The following is a 15,097-nucleotide window of genomic DNA, read 5'->3' on the forward strand; positions in this document are numbered from 1 at the left end:
GCTGTCGAACCTCTGCAGGCATCTCTCCCGTCCGGACGTTGTAATGCTCTTATTGTGAATTGTACCGAAATAAATGATTGTTGATTGAGCATATATACACCGAGTATTGTCCTTCCTTCAGCCCAAAGATTCAAAGAACTGCTTGTTTTCAACAACTTGGTGCCGTGTGACCCGGATCTTTGGTGTGCTGAGGAGGTGCAGATTTGGCCTTTGGTGAGATCGTGGGGCAAGGCGAACGGAAGACCGGTCTAACAACAAAAAGGTAAGCACAACCTGTTGTATTATACCAAATGTGCATATTGGGCTTTCCAAATTAATCTGTTCGCTGAGTCACATGTATTTTCACAGTAAATTTGTCGGTGTCTGGTTTTTGGCGCAAGATACTAACAACATAAGTTGAGGCTGAATTCCAGTGTGTTAAATAAACTGCTTCTACCGAGATACTAATAACATACTACGTTGGTCTAGATTGCAGTAATCTGCCTCTACCGAGATACTAATAACATACTACGTTGGACTAGAGTGCAGCCACTTTACCTTCCACATTTAATTTTGTCTAATACTGGCTTCTGTAGCAATAATACGTTAGAATTTCTTCTGAAGACGCGGCCATTAGTTCAGTACATTGAAGTCGAGGTTTGTTTATTTTGTTTATGGTGTCAGTGACGTCCTGGCTTTTGCCGGCTATGAAATAGAAGTTGATTTAAGGACAAGCAGATACTGGCTTCACGGTGCAGTTGGACGCTGGCAACGCGAGAGCGAAACACGTCCGTAGGTTTGGTTTATGATACGGCGTGTTCCGGTGGTGCGGCCGTGAAGTGCAGTAGTGGTTGGTGCTAGTTTTAGTACATTTGATAGAGGTTTTGACGGTGGTTTGTGGCGTCAGTCGAGTATAAAGGGCTGCGGTCATAATACAAAGTAAAAATTTAAGTACAGAGCAACACCTGGTTTATGATGTCAGGTATAACTTCGGGGATGCAAGCATCACTTTTATGATGCGACTTTGCCCCGTGGTGGCGGTCATAATCGCAGAGAAAAGGGTATTTTGGTCTATGGTGCAGTGTGCTTTCAGAAGATCTAATAGTTGAGCTCAGAGGTTTCTGTGTAAAATTCCCGCTGAGGAAAAGTGTTGTGTGTGAGTGTCAAAGCGCGCTCTGGGTGAGAGAGTGTGTGTGAAGCTGCGAGGCGCGCTCTGGGTGCTGTCTTGTGGGTGAAGCGCGCACTGAGTGAGAGTGTGAGTGAGGCGCGCTTTGAGTGTGTTTTGTGTGGAGTGTGAAGCGTGAACACAGTGACAGTGACGGTTAATGTGTTTGATTAGGAGGACATTAGAGCAAACACACATTTTAGGATCAAAGGTTGATGCCTAGTGTACCTGTGGAACTTTGCCTATGGAGTAGCGACCCTCCTGTCCGTGGACGCGTGGCCAGGACCGGCGTTGTCCGGGTGCTGAGGTGGTGACTTGGGGAGGTGAGGGCCCCCGCATAGCCACGGAAATAACACTGGAACGACCGTGTAATCACGGGTTCACATTTATTTCCGGACTAGAACAAGACACATTTTGCGAACAAACGTTGAGTCTAGATTTAGTAAAGAAATATAAAAAGGTTGAATTACTCGTTTCAGTGGTTGAAATTGTTGTGTGCCTGTCCCCTGACGAGTGTGAAATTAGAATAAAGAGGGAATTCGGAGCCACATAGAGATAGACGGGCATAATTGGGTGTATTACTCTGTGGTGTAAACATTTAAAGTATTAAAAATAAAAAAAAAAGAGGGAGTGAAAGGGCGAGAAGCGTGTGGTGGTGTGAATATGTCGGGTCCTAAATCTGACATAGAAAGAGGAGAAATGCAGGGTGAGTGGAAAACTGTTGATGAGCAGGTGAAGGAGTTGTTGCGGGCGCTGAGGGTCATGCGACCTGGCAGCGTGGGTGAGAAAAAATCAAAGGCTGCAGCTGTGGCAGCCAAAGTAAAAAAGTTGTGTGATAAGGAAGGAGTGAGAGGAGAATCAAGAAGTTCGTTGGCAAAATTACTTCTGGGAATAGCACAGAAGCGCCAGGAAGAAGAACAGGACATTAGTACACAGTTAGAGGAGGCTGCTTTTTGGAGCAGGCGGAAACTCGGGAAAAAGTTGCAGGAAATTCAGGAGGAGAAAGCCCGTGTAACAAGGTGGGCTGTGACATGCCAGGGGGTGGAGCACTGGATGAGGGAGAGAAGGGAGGAGCCTGAGAAGCTGATGCTGCCGGCTTCTCCGGTGAAGTCATCGCTCACTGGCTTTCCCCCTCCCTATCAGGCCCCCGCCCCCCTCTACCCTGTGCTGAGGGTGGAGCAGGGCAGTCTCTCTAGTGAAAATGGCCAAGTTTTAGAAGTGACAGGAGGCTATGTAGATTGTGATATATCTAAAGAGCCCAAACGACCTACTCCACCCCCGAGGGGTGAAACAATAAAACAAAGCTCCACTTTTGTTAATGAAGAGGGAGCTTGTGGCGGAGTGCAGTCACCGCCCATGAAACAGTCTCCCCAGCAGGCAGAGTCTGAAGAAGAGCGGGCTGTGCGGCTGCTTGAAACAGCTATAATAACTCTAGAGCAGCGTCATCAAATTTCTGAGGATGAGACATGTAGTGGAGTAGTTGTTGCACCACAGGTTGAGAAAGGTGAGGTGTGCGGGCCCGATGGGGACGCATACGAGGGCTGGTTATCAGGCACACTGGATGATAATACACCAGTAAGTGTCTGGGAAAAGCAGAAATTAGATGCAGTGCCGGAGCTAGAAGAGGCCTTTTACAATAGAGCAGCTAGAGAAAAAGCAGGAAGAGGCAGAGTAGTTAAACCTAAACTTCCAAACAAACCACACCCCATGACACGTCGGAGCCAGGATGACAGGGACACTTTGTCTCTGCCGGGATCATTTCCCCTGGTGGTGACCGCTGGGGGTCACATGAAATACAAGCCATACGGGGTGGGAGATGTAACTGCATTGATTGAGTTATTACCTCCTATTACAGACGGAGGTGCAGGGTGGTTGAGAGAATTTGATAGAGCAACAACAGGTGTTCAACTGGCCATAGGTGATTTCAGAGCTGTGGTGGCCAGATGTGTTAAAGGCACAGCACTGGATGACATAGAAAAAATAGCAGGTACAGCATTGATGGCTGATAGCATCCCGTTTTGCCGTGTTGTGAATGAAATATCTCATGCATTACGTGAAAAATATCCCACTCCAAATGCTGCTAAAATTTTGAAGTTGTTGTGGAAGCCTGATCAAACTCCAAGGGAGTACATAGAACAGGCTAAAGCCACATGGGCCCTTAACACTGGCCAGCATCCTGGTAGAGAGGGGATGCAACAATTGTGGTTTAGAGACGCTGTGTTAAAAGGTGTGCCCGAAAAGGTCAGAGTGGCCATGACTGATAATCCCGACATGGAGGGAGCAGAGTCTCATGTGTGGGAGAAACATCTGGTGCATCGCCTGCAGACAGCTCATGATGAGGTTATGGCTAAGAATGAGGATGCAGATAACATGAAAGAGCAATTGTTGAAATTACAGCTGGGTGAAGCGAGGCTAAAAGCACAGGAGAAGAAAAAGGAGGAAAAAATAGCAAAAGTAATGGTAGCTCAAGGTTTCCAACAAATGGGGACTGATGTTGATCCTAATGCATTGCCAGTAGACACACCGGGACCCGCGCGAGGCACAAATTGGGGTGGCCGTGGGGTCGGTAGAGGAAATTGGGGCTCACGTGGTGGTCAACGGGGAGGAGGCGGCGGCATGGGCAGACAAAGGGGTGCGCCAAGAGGAGGTTTATATGTGCCAGGGACTGTGTGCTTCAACTGTGGTCAGACTGGACATTGGTTTCGAGAGTGCCCAGAACCACCTCAGCCGTTCAGCAACAACATGCCACGTTCAGCCAGAAGGGGGCGTGGACAATGGTCGGCCCCCAACTCACAGATGGCTCCTCCAGGCCAGTATTCAGTGGAATACGGGCAGCAGGGACAATACTGACACACCCCACAGAGAGGCCTGGAAATAGGGGGAGGGGCAGACCCCCTGTTGCCACTAAGGGTTCATGGACGTAACCTGCCCTTTTTAGTGGACACAGGAGCAACGTATTCCACCATTCGTACGGCTCCTGACGACATCCCACTCACAGACACAAAAATCAGTGTTATCGGCTTCTCTGGGGTAACCATGACTTTGCCAGTGACTGTCCCTCTAAAGACGGAGTTAGGACGTCAGTCCTTAACACATTCATACATGATTTCATCACAAGTTCCAGTTAATCTGTTGGGCAGGGACCTGCTCATTAAGCTTGGAGCTACTATCATGTGTGGAGCTGATGGATTGACAGTGACTTTGAGAGATGGCACACAGCTGTCCTGTTTGCAATCAGGAATGAGAGGACAGTGGCTGTTATCTGAGGATTGTGAACGTACAGCGCAGATTTACTGGGCGCGACTGACCACATCAGATGGAATTCTGGCACAATACCAACTCTGGCGTCCCTGGATAATGTCCATGTCTGTTTACTCTCCCTTGCGTGACCCCTACCACGTGACCTTGTTTTATGATCGCGAGCGCACTGAGTGCTTTGAGGAATTGTTTAACGAGTGTTTAGATGAGACAACTTGGGAGCTTAACTCTCAGGACATTTATGTTGGTACAGCTGGAGTGGCAGCGTTTGTTCCACTCCCTGAAGAGAAAATGAGCTGGTATAGAATGGGGGATGAAGCGGTTCCCCATGTGTCTTTGGCAGTACACGAGGGTCATCAAGCAAAAGATTTAGGCCCCATGGTGAGAACAGCCACAAGGGCCACAGATTGGCAACAAACACAACTCACTGATGTCTCATACTCACCCAGTTGTAAAACATATCGAATTTCTGTGACTGCTACTGATCAGAGTGTGTTAGAGCACAAATTTTTAAAGCGCACACATGGCAGGGAGAAATCTGATCACGAGGAAGCTGTTAAAGGCTTAACAGAACTCCCAGACACTCTGTGGTCTAAAGGTCCAACTGATGTGGGTTTAACATTTTGTTCACCCATCACATTTGAGTTAAAGGATGACACCCCTATTTGGCGTTCACAATACAGACACAGTCCAGAGGCAGATAATGGGATTGCAGAAACAATTTCAGGGCTCCTGCAGGTGGGTGTGCTGGAGTCGTCTTCCTCTGCATGGAACACTCCGATCCTCCCAGTTGAAAAGTCAGGCACGGGCAAGTATCGCATGGCACATGACCTTAGGGCAATAAACGCTGTCCTTAAGACACAAACAGTACCGGTACCAAACCCCTACACAGCTTTGACTAATTTATCTCCAGACCAGCGGTGGTTCACATGCATAGATTTGGCAAATGCTTTCTTTTGTCTCCCTCTGCATCCATCCTTAAGAGATATTTTTTCATTCACATACAGGGGCCAGCAGCTGCGTTACACACGGCTGCCGCAGGGTTTTGCCCTTTCGCCTGGCATTTTCAATCAGGTACTAAAAAATGCTCTTTCTCCATGTGTTTTACCTGAAGGATGCACACTGATCCAATATGTGGACGATTTGCTGATTGCCGCTAAAACAGCTGATGCTTGTTTTCAAGCGACACTGACGGTGCTTCGCCAGCTGGCTAAAACAGGCTTTAAAGTAAGTAGAGAAAAACTCCAACTTGTCAGAACTGAAGTTACATTTCTAGGTCGTGTGGTGGCGATGCAGACGGTGGGCATGTTGGCGTCCCAGAGGGAAACAATTATGTCACACCCCCAGCCACGTACAGTCAAAGAAATGTTGTCATTTCTTGGGCTCACAGGTTACAGCAGACACTACATTCCTGACTATGTGGGCAAAACCAAACCTCTCAGGGATTTGGTAAGAGAACACGGCATGAGAGATCTCACAGCTAATCTCAACTGGACCACTGAAGCTGAAATGCGGTTCATTGAATTAAAGCAGGCCCTGTCTCGTGCAGCAGATTTGGCAATCCCCGATTATAACTCTGATTTCTCAGTTGATGTTTCTGAAACAAATGGAGTAGTAAATGGTGTGTTGTTTCAGAAAAAAGGGGGAAAGAGACAAGTACTGATGTATATCAGCATTGGCCTGGATAACACAGAAAAAAGACACCCCATGTGCACACAACATGCAGCAGGGGTAGCAAAAATAATTCAGAAAGTGGCTCACATTGTAAGAGGGCACCCACTGAAAGTGCTCACAACACACAGTGTGGTGGCCTATGTGAACTCACAGGCATTTACAATGACCCCATTGAGACAACAGAGACTGACTAAGATTCTGGAGTCTCCAAACTTGACCTTCACACATGAAGGGATTAACATGGCAGATCAAATGGGGGGGGGAACACCTCATGACTGTACACAAATAGTAGAGGTTGAAGAGAAAGTAAGATCTGATTTGAGGGCAGAACCGGTGAGTGACGCAGATGATTACTTTACAGATGGATGTTGTTTTAGAGATCCGAGTGAAGGATTGAAAACAGGCTATGCAGTGATGAAAGGAGTTGGAGAACAGCTGCTGGTGGAAAAATCAGGAACATTAGAAGGGCCTCAGTCAGCACAGAGAGCAGAGCTTGTTGCAGTGATAGAAGCTCTGAGATTAGGGAAAGGAAAAAGAGTTAACATTTATACTGACTCAGCATATGTTTTCGGAGCAGCACATGTAGAGTTGGGGCAATGGAGAAGGGCTGGATTCAGAACAGCCACAAATAAACCAATCAAACATGAGGAGGAAATGAGACAGCTGGAGGACGCTCTGAAAGAGCCTCTGGAGGTCGCTATCATAAAGTGTAAAGGGCATGACGACTCTGACACTTGGGTGGCGAAAGGAAACAGAGCAGCCGACGAGGAAGCAAAACGGGCGGCAGGCTATAAGGAAGGAAAACAAATGGTAAGTATGGGTATGGAATGGGGAGACCTGCCAGCCCAAAAGCGAGAGGACATCGAAAAGGCGCAAGGGGGAGCCTCACCCGAGGAAAAGGCGGTGTGGCAGGAAAGAGGGGCTGTACAATCAGAAGGATTGTGGAGAGGGCCCGACGGGCGACCAGTGCTCGCAGCAGGAGTGGCCCAGGAGAAAATCAAAGAAGCTCATGGGTTAGGTCATGTGGGCGTGGCCCAGATGGAAAGGGATTTGTGTCATTGGTGGCATCCCTACATGAAAAACCTGGTAAGGGAACATGTGAGAGCCTGCCTGATTTGTGGACAACACAATCCGAAGCCCACCGTGAAACCAGAAATGGGTAAGTTTCCTTTGCCAGAAAGACCAGGCCAGGAAATTGTGATTGATTACACTGACATGATAACCGCCGTTCGAGGGTGTAGATATCTGTTGGTGTGTGTGGATGGACTGACTGGTTGGCCAGAGGCGTGGCCTACCCGCAGAGAGGATAGCAAAACAGTGATCAAATGTCTGGTGAATTATTATGTCCCTTGGCATGGATTCCCAGAGAAGGTAAGATCAGATAATGGCACTCACTTTAAAAATCGAGATCTCGCTGAGGTGGAATGTATGTTGGGGTTGCAACATAGATATGGTACAGTTTACCATCCACAGTCTCAGGGAAAAGTGGAGAGAATGAACCAAAATCTTAAAAACAAATTGGCAAAAATCTGTGCACAGACTAACATGAATTGGGTTGATGCTCTTCCCATAGCCTTAATGAGTGTAAGGTGCGCCGTTAATCAGCGCACTGGGTTCACTCCATATGAGCTGCTGACAGGAAGACAATTTCCAGGCCCTGCAGCAGGTGTAAGAGAATTGAGAGAGGAAGTAAAAGTGTCTGAACATGTGAAACAGTTTAAAGCACTAAAAGCTCTTGTCTCTAGTTTCACTACGCAGGTGGGAGATCCAACAGGAAAGGAGGTGACCACGCCAGAGGCAAAGTGGGTGTGGCTGAAGGTGTATAAGCGAAAGTGGGACGAGCCAAGGTGGACAGGACCTTTCGAGGTGACCACTCGAACCTCTCACGCGGTCCAGCTGAGGGGCAAAGGCGACACCTGGTACCACTGGAGCCAGTGTGCAGCGGCGGAGGAGCCTAGGCGATCGGAGAGGCTCTTGGCGAAAAAGGGGGACACGGCTGTGACCCCAACAAAAAACACAGATCTTAGTATAGAAGGGGAAAAATAATACCCTGATCTGTGTAACGACCAAAGGGTAGTCTACCCCTGAGGTTGAAGAAAGAAGTCGAGAATCACCCGACGAGAAGATAGAATTAGCTACAGCAAAATTAAAATTTAAAAAAAAAAAAAAAAAAAGTGCCATAGGCCTAAAGCTATAGTCTACAAGTTATTAGCAAGTATTAAAATGGGGGAGGAAAAGTCTAATGTAAAAATAAAGCTTCTGGAGAACTGGAAACTGATGGGAGTGTTAGCTATGATCACTATTGGTGTGCTAACTACTGTTTTTCTGTTGTGTGAGTTGCCCAGTTACAGAACTCATCCACCTCCTCTTCCTCTCGCGGACCCTGAGGCGACCAGCTCTGAGCGTGATGTAGGTGAGAAACCAGATCCTTGTTTGGAGTATTATGGAGGCATAGAGGTGGATTACGTTAGAGGATCCACCACAGCCTTCACTTTTGATCTGTGTTCTGTGATAGACTGTGGAAAGGATCAGACCAGTTGGCGCGGGTACGAAGTGTGGACATGTCATGACAGAAGATTCACAAATGCTTGTCTTGTAGGTAAACCCACCGCCACGGGGTACACCCCGTGTGAGGAGTGGGACATGGTGACCGGTTACACCCTCCCAGGATGGGATACACGGGGCCGTTGGGAGGGGTTTGCAATCCAGCGTGATTTCAGTAACACACAAAATCCACTTACAATGTCTATTGGTGGGTGGCAGGTTACACCGCAGCGGTACAGGAAAGAAGATAAAGTGTTTTATTTAGTGTTAGGAGTAGATGTATTTGGGAAAGACCCGAGGGGCGTCATAAAGATAAACTTTAAAGATCCACCCTGTAAATTACCTAGCCACAACACCACATTGAGCTGTAATTTCTCTAGCAGCGACACCGCATCAACCAAAGCCCCACCTTCCGTGTCTAAGGTAACAAAAATGGACTACACAAAGTGGAAACCCCGACAGCTGATGTCTCGTGCCACAGGATATGTGGACAGCAACCTGTGGTTGGACTGGCTGATTGAAACTACAAAAGAGCAAAAGGTGTCGGATTGTGTGGCATGCGCTACAGCACGCCCACGTTTATTTATTGAACCGGCACCTCTGTATCCAGAGGACCCCTGGGGTTTTGATTGCATGCTCCGACTTACTCGGAGAGCAGTAAATACAGGAAAATGTGCTCCATTATCTGCTTTATTTCCCCCAATAGATAATAACACCATTCCCGGACCGTTCACACCTAGGAAAGCTAATTATACTTGTTTTAATTTTACTGCAGATGATCCAGGAGAGCAGGAGTATGACGCTGGAGAGATCCCGGCAGATTGGTGTGAGGCCACATTTCCAGGAAGAGGAGAGGCAGCGCGTGCGAGCGCCACGGTCGTGGGTACTTGGGCTCGAGCCGGTTTGTACTATTATTGTGGAGGTGGGAGTCTGCATGTGCGAATACCAAATGAAGCGGTTGGTGTTTGTGCCATGGTCAGACTAGGAGCGCCTCTGCTGATAATAGGGGGTAAGGATAATTCTGAGAGGGTAGAGGGACATGCGCGACGACCACCTAGGCGCAGGCGTCAAGGGTGGCCTAAAGGATCATCTTGGTCGTTTGATTTGACTGTTAATTCGCCCACATATATAGATTCTATCGGTGTTCCGCGTGGCGTTCCAAATGAGTTTAAATTAGTAGATCAGATAGCAGCCGGCTTTGAAAACATTCCAGTACTTTCTGCCTTGTTTCCCGTCACCCCCAACAAAAACGTAGATAGAATTAACTATGTCCACTATAACGTTCTCCGACTGTCAAATTTGACCCGTGATGCAATTCAGGGTTTAGCAGAACAAGTAGGTCCAACCTCTCTGATGGCAGTGCAGAACCGGATGGCGCTGGATATGGTTCTGGCTGAAAAAGGAGGGGTTTGTGAAATGTTTGGACACATGTGTTGTACTTTTATTCCCAATAATACAGCTCCGGATGGCTCTGTAACTCGAGCACTGGAGGGGCTACGGACTCTGGCCCATAATATGCATGAACATTCAGGTATCGATAATCCGCTGGAGGAATGGATGACTTCTGTTTTTGGGCAATGGAAGGGATTTGTTATGTCAATCTTGGTCTCACTGTCTGTTTTTACTGCTGTCTTAACCACATGTGGTTGTTGTTTGATCCCATGCCTCAGAGCTCTGGTAGTTCGTCTTATTGACAGGGCCGTAACCTCAGGGCCGGAGGGCCGGGGGGTTATGATGCCTCTGTTAAAGGATGATCCTGAGGAATGGAGAGACGTGGACCTTGTGACCCTGGAATGCGTCTTGTAAGTGATCTCTTTGAGAAAAGAGATCAAAGGGGGTGTTGTTAAAGACTAGTAGTCAAACATATGCCATTTTATGACCAGTAGTCAATGTAGTAAATTAGCTTAACAGCTGCAGGCCATATATTATCCTTTAGTTCTAATGGTGTGTTATATACGTAGTTTAGTCTCTATTATACTCTTGAATAAAAGAAACATAATCATTTGTAGTTCATTAGACAAAATGTGCATTACTCTGTATCCTTGATCAGCTGTGAATGTCTGACACTGTTTTCTTGAGAATGTTTTACTGCTGAATCATGTGAAGAAGGCCATAAGAGGGAGACTAGGTGTCTGAACAGAAGAGATAAAACACATTCTTTACCCCCCTTCCAGTTTCACACAGAAAGACAGGGAGGCAAGGTCAGGAGCCAGGCTCACTAAGAATTAGAAAAACATGTGAAGATGCAGCTTTTATGACAGAAAGGGGGGCTGGGATTAGCTATAAAAGTCTGTGAAAGTTGCCACCATTTTGAGACATGCTGTCGAACCTCTGCAGGCATCTCTCCCGTCCGGACGTTGTAATGCTCTTATTGTGAATTGTACCGAAATAAATGATTGTTGATTGAGCATATATACACCGAGTATTGTCCTTCCTTCAGCCCAAAGATTCAAAGAACTGCTTGTTTTCAACACAGTTCAGTCCACCTAAAATCAACTCTGACTTTTTAACTGCTTTTTCTAACTTTCTCGCTGAAACCCTGCTCTTATCTCCAAATATACTACTGCTTTTAACATGGACAACACATCAAATTCAGCCACAAGAGATTTTATATGCTGTCTGGACAATTTTGGCTTACACCAATATATGAACGTTCCCAAACACTCCAAAGGACACATTTTGGATCTTGTTTGCTGCATTGGTGTCACCCCTAAGAACTGTGCTGTTTTGGCCTCTTTCAGACCATAAATTAGTTTTATTCAGTGTTAGTCTCCCACTATACAAAAATAAACAAAACCGCTCAATTACTTTTAGAAATATTAGGGGCATTGATCTATCAGCTCTTTCCCATGGCATTAATAACTTACCTACCATTGATGCCTCAGCTTCCATAGACGACCTGCTATCTCACTATAACAATGAACTTATCAACCTCTTAGATACCTTGGCTCCCCAAAAAACTCGAACTGTTTCTTTCTCTCGCTCTGCACCATGGTACTCATCTGAACTTCGCCAACTTAAAGCTACTGGACGCCGCCTGGAACGTCTCTCCAGGAAAACAGGACTTACTATTCACAAGGACATGTATCTCAGTCATATACAACACTATAAAGAAGCTATTCATCATGCTAAATCTGCTTACTACACCTCTGTTATTGAATCCGCTGAAGGAAACACTCGCACTTTGTTTTCTACATTACACAATACTGTTAAACCCCCAGATACCTTTGCCATACATACACACTCTGCCAGTCTGCAACAAATTTATGGACTTGTTTTACACCAAGACTGAGAATCTTCATCAACACTTGCCCTCGTCCTGTGATATGGTCAAATGTATCTGCATTTTTTGTCCTTCTCAGCTGTCATCCTCTCTGTCCAATTTTGAACTTCCCACAATAACTCAGCCATCTTCCATAATTACAAACTTAAAGTCGTCATCGTGTAAACTTGATCCACTGCCGACAATTCTGGTCAAACTCTCATTCCCGTCTCTTGCCCCACTGATTGCTAATATCGTACACTCCTCTCTTATATCTGGTTCTGTTCCTTCTTCCCTTAACCCTCTGAATCTGTTCAAAAACACCACCCTTTCAGCTTGTTCGTGGCCACAAGTGGCCACCTACAGATTAGGTCTGTAATTTTTTATTAATTTTGTTTTGTTGCCATTTTTTTTTTGCATAAAGCTTTTAAGTAACTTCAGTTCTTTCCATAAATATAAAATAATTATTACTTTTTTATATTTTAACCCTTTAAACACCAGTTTGTTTGTCCACTGCACCAGCTGGACGACAACCTCAAATCTCGCAATTTTATATAATTGCATTGCTACTGAAATTTCTTGTATTATTAATAGTAGAGTCTGGGGCATGTAATTGATTCACATCAACATTGATTATAATGCATTGTTATTTTAGTGCAGAGAGAGCAAAAACATAAAAAACCCCTTTCAGACTGTTCGTGGCCAAAAGTGGCCACCCCTTGTTTACATTTACAAAATGCTATAAAATTATTATATATTAAGAAAAATGTCCAGTTTTTTTTACATGATTTTTTAGATTAGCATCAGGGCTGTTCATCAAAATCAAAATTTCATTAAAATTCTGAAATTTAACCCTTTAAATACCAGTTAGAGCACATAATCATAACAACTCATAAATAGAGAAAATCATAAAATCCCAGTTTTTTTTCTAAATAATACATGCCATCTGATTTATTTGCTAACCATGATGAAGGTTAGATGCATAGCAATAATTAACACCATCAATGACATTTATGCAACATTGTTTTTTTCTGCAGTGGCAGAAAAACATAAAAAAAACCTTTCAGACTGTTCGTGGCCAAAAGTGGCCACCCCTTGTTTACATTTACAAAATGCTATAAATGTCCAGTTTTTTTTACATGATTTTTTAGATTAGCATCAGGGCTGTTCATGAAAATCAAAATTTCAATCAAATTCATAATTTTAACCCTTTAAATACCAGTTAAATCACATAATTGTAATGATTTACATAGGGATAAAAGCATAAAATCCCCATTTTTTTCTAAATAATACATGCAAACTGATTTATTTTCTAACCATGATGGAGGTTAGATGCATAGCAATAATTAAAAGTATCAATGAGTTTTATGCATCTTGGTTTTTTTGTGCAGTGAGAGAAAAACAAAAAAAAATCCCTCTCAGCTTGTTCGTGGCCAAAAATGGCCACCCCCTGTTTACATTTACAAAATGCTATAAAATTCATATATATTAAAACATTTTTCTACTTTCATTGACTTGATTTTTTAAATTAGCACCGCTTCTAGTCATAAAAACCAAAATATAATTCAAATTCTGATATTATACCCTTTGAATACCAGTCAGGCTATGTATTATTATAGTAAAAATAGTAATAAAGTTCACATCTTTTAGCATATAAATGGTGAAACCTAATATGTTTTTTTTATCATCATTGCAGGTCAGTAACAGTAACTGTTACAATGATTTATTTTTACTTTATTTATTTATGTATTTATTCTTTCTTTTGTTTGGGGGGGGAGGAGGAGATGAATGGCCAAAAGCAATGTCACACATGGTGTGTTAGTGGCCAGTGAGGCAATTTAGTGACCAAATAAAAGAGCTCAATATTGAGCCGGAGAACGCAATTTCATTGTTCTTTGACAATGACAATAAAAATAAATACTTGAATACTTGAATACGATCCGTGTCCTCAGCCAGGGAGCGATAATCCTTCGTGCCCGGAAGCGGAGAGTTGGCGAGGCCGGCTCTCACGAACGCCGGCAGCTGTCTGAGGAAAATGTGGGCGAAGAGAAATCCCCCGTCGTCCGGTCCGAGAAAGGACAGCATGTGCGCCATCAGTTCGAGAGCCGTACCACCACCCAGGCCTGAGAGGGAGAGGAGCTTCTCGGCTCGCTCTGCGTCGGTGAGGGCATAGCACCGAAGAAGAAGCTCCTTAGGAGCGGCGTACTCGGGTGGGTGGGTCCCGGAGGAGCGTCAACGCACGACGGGTTGCTAGCGGGTCGAGAAAAGCCACCACGTGGTGATATTTCGTGTCGTCAGCCGAGATGTCACGAAGGGAGAACTGGGCCTCCACGTGCACGAACCATGACGGGGGATCGTGAAGCCAAAAGTCCGGTGTTCTGACAAGGTAGGACGTTTGCGCCACAGCAAACGTAGCTGCAGCCGGAGGCAGAGGGCTGGCGCTGCTGATGCATCCAGAGCGGAGTCTGCGCCACCATCGGACTGCAGCATGTTCGAGTCAGGGGTCACCAATGTGGAGGTAAACGCAGACGACACGAGAGCTCTCAATAAACACTGCTCGTTTATTGCTCATCACCACAGAACTCAACACTTTCACTCCAAAACACAACAACAACACTTCCTGAGAACTGGGTGTGAGTGGAGCCCTCCAGTGGTCTGGAGTGGAGTGGAGTGAGTGGAGCCCTCCAATCATTGGGGGGGGGGCTCCACCTCCATGCCCCCCAACCCCAATCCTCCCCCAAAGAAGAGGATTCGGGCACTGGCTAGAACTCATCAGTGGTGATGCAGTCAGCCTCTTTGAAGATTGTCCCCTCATCTTCTGGAGAGGAGGTTTCTTCATCTTGGGCAGATGTATTTTCTTCAAGGACAGATGACTGCTGCTGTCCTTGCTCTCTGACCAGATCATATAGGCAGTGCTTGAAGCAGTGATGACCTTCTTGCCATATTGCCAGAATAAATGATCTGGAAGCTGTTAGGCTTACTTACAGCAGTAGCTCTGTCTGCACCTGCATAAACTCCAGGACACGTTTACAAACAGTGTTTGTTGTTTGCGCTCCAGCTGCAGCTGCAGGTTTGAACTCTGCAAAATGTCCTGTGATTGGGGTTTTTTTTTGTTTTTATTTCTAGAGTTAATATTTTGGGTATGGTATCTTTTGATGAAAAATACAAGAGTAAAAGTGCTTTTAGCATGTGCTTCAAAGCTAAGTGACTGGGAA

At 45.4% G+C, this 15,097-nt stretch overlaps 1 protein-coding gene and 1 long non-coding RNA gene across 3 annotated transcripts in view; one reads left to right on the top strand and one right to left on the bottom strand.

Moving 5' to 3' along the window:
• The window catches only part of cntn2 (contactin 2), a 96,661-nt gene that overhangs the window by 16,876 nt on the left and 64,688 nt on the right, over positions 1 to 15,097 (bottom strand). The gene's annotated exons all lie outside the window — the stretch shown is intronic.
• Positions 122 to 11,032, top strand: LOC308401885. Its single transcript, XR_013972640.1, has 2 exons — positions 122 to 262; positions 7,822 to 11,032. It is a non-coding gene; the product is annotated as an uncharacterized lncRNA (long non-coding RNA).

This window comes from Rhamphochromis sp. 'chilingali', assembly GCF_963969265.1.
Source record: "Rhamphochromis sp. 'chilingali' genome assembly, chromosome: 9".
In the NCBI taxonomy this organism is placed as follows: domain Eukaryota; kingdom Metazoa; phylum Chordata; class Actinopteri; order Cichliformes; family Cichlidae; genus Rhamphochromis; species Rhamphochromis sp. 'chilingali'.